We start from the raw sequence: 6,000 nt of genomic DNA on the forward strand, positions 1-6,000 counted from the left end.
AGCTTTGGATATTTAATTATTAATTATATTTATTTTCCACCCGACATGTCAAATGTCAAATATCTCATGCACAGAGGCCAAATGCACCGATGCAATCGCAATTTGTCTCAAATTAGGCTGCTCCTCTCGGCAAACGAAATAAGAAAAAATTTTTTTTGAGAAATAAATACTACCTCAGATTGCCATTAAATCATGGGTTAAATGTTATGCAATGCAATTTCTATTTGAATTTGGCTGCATTAACTCTGAAGGGGGACAAGGCAATCGCACCAAATTGTGAATTATGCCCCACCCCCCAACCACCGCCACCACCGATGCACCTTACCCCTTAAACAGGCTAAGATTGTATTGAAGCCAGTCTTTTTAAATAAAATAAACACACTATAGTGGTCATCTTGTGACTCCATACATTTTGCATTGGTCATCAAAAATTTTATGACCACCCCTATTTTTCTATCCAAAAATTTATGACCCCCAGTATATTTGGGACCCACCCCCTTCCGAAGAAAATGCCAGCCCCCTATATTTTATAACCTTATTTTGTCAAAGTAATGATTAAACACCCATTCAGTGATACCAGCGCAAGTGTAAAAAAAATAAAATTGTTTATAAATTGCTTAAAAGTGAAGGATATTAGTCATTCAAATTGTCATTTGATATTTTTGAAATTTGGCACAAAACAAAGAAAACAGCAGTACTGACGAAGTTGAAGGCCCATTCAAATACATGTAGCAAATTTAGATACTGTCAGTATCTAAATTACAAATTCGTGTAAAATGTCTTATTTTGTCTTAAATACACGGCTTTCGGCTGAACCACTCGCAGGCTATGTTATAGGTCTGTCACACTACGACGGACTGGATCAACGTACAGTACCGAATACAAAAATATTTTATTCGGTGGAAAAATCACCAGTCCGGCAGAAGATTCGGTGGGATTTTGGGTCCGATTCCCGTTCGTCTCTCTATGCGTTGTGGCCGCTAATAATCCTGCAGGCGTCTTATATCCGATCGTTCAACGTCCGACAAATGACCGGATTTGGGGTCCGATTCCCGTTCGTTTCTCTATGCGTTGTGGCCGCTAGTAATCCTGTAGGCGTCTTATATTCGATCGTTCAACGTCCGACAAATGACCGGATTTGGGGGTCAACGTCCGACAAATGTCCGGATTTGGGGGTCCGATTCCCGTTCGTCTCTCTAAGCGTTGTGGCCGCTAATAATCCTGCAGGCGTTTTATATTCAATCGTTCAACGTCCGACAAATGACCGGCGAATCCGTGGCATGTGGCACCAACAGGGACGTCCACCCTATCAGAAAAGTGGGGGAGGAGAGGGTGTTTGAGAGGGTTTTTGACTCCTTAGAGGCAGTGACGTAGCAAGCACTTTTTCAGAAGGTGAACAAAGTGGGGAAAGACAACTTTTAAGGGGGAAAACTTTGACGAAAATGGTTAAATATTGGCTAATAAGTACAAAAGGGCTACAAATCTGATATATCAGGGCAACCAGCGTCTGGGGGCAATAGAGGTGAGAAACCTTTGGACAATGAAGGCCCAATTGAAGCCATTTGTCGTTTTTTGGATCAATTTTAGCACTATATTGGGTACTATTTTAGTTTGAAACAGCCGCAAATTGGTGAAACGAAAGCCTAATTGAAGCCATTGAAAGGTTTTCACCATTATTGTATAATATAAACAATTGTTTTAAAAATAACACGTGGATGTCCGTAGCAGAAGCAAAAAGGAAGACTTGTCCATTTTTCAAAGTGAAGGTCCAATTGAAGCCATTTGCATTGGGACTGTAGGGCCTACATGTATTTACATTATTAGGCCTAGGCCTATTGTGTAAAAAGTTAGTTTTAAAAATGGAAAATGTTGAAAATTGTTTTTGGTGCATCATTTTTACACTATTATTGCCTTAAACAAAAAACAAAGAAGGCCCGAACTGAATTTGCAAAATGTACAATGTTACACTGATCCACTGACACTTAGATATAAGACTTCAGACTCGTAATTTCAGGTAAAGCATGCATGGATTGATATGTTAAAGTCAGTATATAATAGACCTAAGTCTTTGGTGACAAAATGTCACGGGCCCTACATATCGACGGGCCTGCAGTAATTTTCACAGGCTTTTGGGCCAAGGAACCACATAATAAGCACTGCCTATAATAATCACAGGCCTATACTTAGGCTTACTATATACTATCCTGGGCCTACTCAATAACGTACAATTTAACCTTTTCCATGTTTTCTCTTCTTTTTTCTTTCTTGTCAATCACTAAAACTGGTAGGAATTTGATATTGCGTCCTCTATCCTTCAGAAAGTGCCCCTCCCTCAATACTACTTACATGCATAGGCCTACTAAATTACGTGCAATTTAACTTTTTCTCTTCTCTTCTTCAATTTTTCTCACTTTCTTTTCTTTTTTCTCTCCTTTCCCCCTTTTTCTACTTGTCAGTCACTAAAGTACTAAAGCACATGTTCGCCATAGGCCTACATCCGGCACAAGCGCCTGCGAAACCTTGCAAACACCTGCGGTATATAAACGAAAGAATAACGAACAAACCCAGGGTTTATATACAGAACAGTACGAACACACATCGGACAACTTCCGAACATGTGTATTCGGCACACTCCGTTTCAAGTTTTGTGCATGCACAAAACTTGAAACGTATTGTCGACGGACTAAACAAACATCACCTAACACGAAACGCATTTGGCGGATAATAGCAGGACATATGAAGAACATAAAACGAACATTGACGAACACTAACGGATTTGCTAAAATACCATCCGTTTCTTATACGGAAGACCGATCCGGTGTAGTGTGACACTAACACGGTCTGGGTCAACGTACATCACCAAATGCAAAAATATGCTATCCGGTGGTGAAGGCCTCACAGGAACGTATTTGCAACGAACACGGGCCGAGTGCAACGAACAAAGAACGAACATGAACGAAAGGAGAGCGAACAAACTCCGGCAATATGCAGCACCATACGAACACACATCGGATAAATACCGAACATGTGTATTCGGTACACTCCGTTTCAAGTTTTGTGCATGCACAAAACTTGCCGACGGACTTACGAACATCACCTAACACGAAACGCATTTGGCGGATGATAGCAGGACATATAAAGAACATAAAACGATCATTGACGAACAACAACGGATTTACTAAAATACCATCCGTTTCTTGTACGGAAGACCTATTCGGTGTAGTGTGACAGACCTATTAGCACATTTATGACAATGACAATTGTACCAAAATCAGAATTTTGATAATTTTTACGATCGTCCGGATGAGCAAATCACTGAATGGACCTTTAATATAAAGTAGTATAAAAAATAAAGCTTTGATATTGTCGTTTCAATTAAGGGATCTGGAATGAGCGTTTTGAGCGTTTCGACAGTATTTTGTGTGGGACATGAGAGCACATCAGACATATCGAATTGCATTCTGAATACGAAGAATGTCTTTCTGATATTAAATAATTTTCATTTTTTGAAATTCACGATATAAATACAAATTGTATGACAAATTATTAAAATTTGATATTTTTCACATTTTTGATAATATAACAGTCCTCGAAGTAAATTTTCTAAATCTAATGACATATTCTTAAAGTGTATGTATAGCTGGGAGGAAAAGCCGACGATCAATTGAAAATTTTGACCTTTCATATTGAAGATGTGGATTTTTTCCCCAAAAGACCTACTTTTTTCTTGGAGTTTTGGGGAAAAAATCCATATCTTCAATACGAAAGGTCAAAATTTTCAATTGATCGTCGGCTTTGCATCCCACCTTCATACACTTTAAGTATAAATCATCAGATTTATAAAGTTTACTTCGAGTAGGCCTACTGTTAAATATCAAAAATATCAATTTTTATTCATTTGCCATAAAATGTGTATTACATTGCGAATTTCAAAAAATTAAAATTATTTGATATCAGAAGGCCATTCTTCGTATTCAGAATGCAATTCGATATGTCTGTACTCTTTTTTTCCACAATAAATACTGTCCAAACGTTCATACTCCACCCCTTAACATGTTTCGTTTCTATCATGTCCAAAGCCTGCATGTCACATTCATTGTCATCCGCCATGCAGTCTTCGCAGACTATCGAGTAGTGCCTTCTATTTATACTTTGCCTCTGCCGCTTGCCGCTGAGCGGGGCGGCACAGCGCTGAGCGGCATCCCCGGCACAGCGCTGAGCGGCATGACTCTGAAAGCCACTCTTGCCGCTCAGCACCCTCCAAAATCGTATTTTGTTCTCATACGTCAGAGCGGCACCGTTCCGAGTTGACTTGAATTCAACTCCCAGCGGTGGAGTGATCGGCTTGCCGCTGGTCATCGCTAGCGTTTCTGGTGTGACTGCGTATGTGAAGTAAAATCATCTTCAGTGCGGCAAAACTGCAAGCGGCAGGAAAGTATGAAACTAGCATTTGGCGGTCGAAGAACATCTTCTCGTGTGGCTGCCCGGGTGTGGCTGAAGAAACCAATGCGAGACTTGCAGTTTTTGTTGCAGGACTGGTATGTGAAGACTGGTGCAGGCGTCTGGTTAGGTTTGTTTTGTTGTTCCACTGACTGGCGATTTAACCCGAAGCATGAAAGAATTTCCCGGATTTCCGAACGCTCGAGTATAAATTGGTAGGCCTATATACCTCTTCAGCATCACGTGTAGTGTTGAATTCCAATGTGTAACGTAAAAATACACAATCAAGCGTGTTGTATGTTTTGTGTACGAAATAAGCTAATGTTTATGTTGCCAAGTCTCAATTTTGTCCAAATCTTGAATCCGAAAATGACGTTTTTTGCCATTACTGTCATATTGTGAAGTGCCAAATATAGTGGAGGTGTTAGTTCAATATGTTAGAAAAATATTTTACCTAAAACCCCTTAAGCCTGTCTGGTTATCAAATTAATCAGTGATAAGGTTATCTCTGAATTTGACAGGTGCTAATTGATGCAATAACATTAAAACATCAATCAGCACCTGTCAAATTCACTTATTAATTTGATAACCAGGCAGGTTTGGTTCACCCCAGAAGAACTGCTCTGGCGGGGCTTCCTCTGGTTTCAAGACCTTTCCTGTACTCCTTTTGTGTCTAGTAAAATAGGTCAACTTTGGTCTTCAGACATATCTATAATGACCTAGCCTAGCTAGGATCAGACGTTAACAGACTGCCTCGCAAAAATTTCCCACTGGAAAGGGTGACAACTCTCTAGTCCGAAGGTTCCCTAGTCCGAAGGCTCCTTAGTCCGAGGGTTCGCTAGTCCGAACACGTAGTTTACCATTCGCTAGAAAAGGTTCGTTAGTTCGAATATCGGGTTCTCTAGTCCGAAGGTTCGCTAGTCCAAATAATAAATAAGGTTCTCTAGTCCGAATATAGAATAAGGCTCTCTAACCCTAACTCTAACCATAACCCTAACCCTAACACTAACACGAACTCTAACTCTAACTCTAACCCTAACCCTTATTCTATATTCCGACTTGAGAACCTTCGGATTAGTGAACTTAATTTGGTTTTTGGACTAGCGACCATTCGGACTAGAGAAACTTCTGACTAGCAACCCTTCGGACTAGAGAGAAGTCACGCTGGAAAGAAGGGAGCAAAACGATTTTACTGATTTGGATATTACAACTTTTCTTTACTGCATTTACATTATCTACATTAACTTGAAAACATTTTGATACCTTGTAATCAGCAATTACTATGAAATGTTCTAGTTCTTAGCTCTCATTTTATAACGTTTCATGACGTTTACACCAACTCATCTTTACATTAACTTGAAAAGATTTTGATACCTTGTAATCAGCAATTACTATGAAATGTTCTAGTTCTTAGCTCTCATTTTATAACGTTTCATGACGTTTACACCAACTCATCTTTACATTAACTTGAAAAGATTTTGATACCTTGTAATCAGCAATTACTATGAAATGTTCTAGTTCTTAGCTCTCATTTTATAACGTTTCATGACGTTTACACCA

This window comes from Amphiura filiformis, chromosome 10 (genome assembly GCF_039555335.1).
Source record: "Amphiura filiformis chromosome 10, Afil_fr2py, whole genome shotgun sequence".
In the NCBI taxonomy this organism is placed as follows: Eukaryota; Metazoa; Echinodermata; class Ophiuroidea; order Amphilepidida; family Amphiuridae; genus Amphiura; species Amphiura filiformis.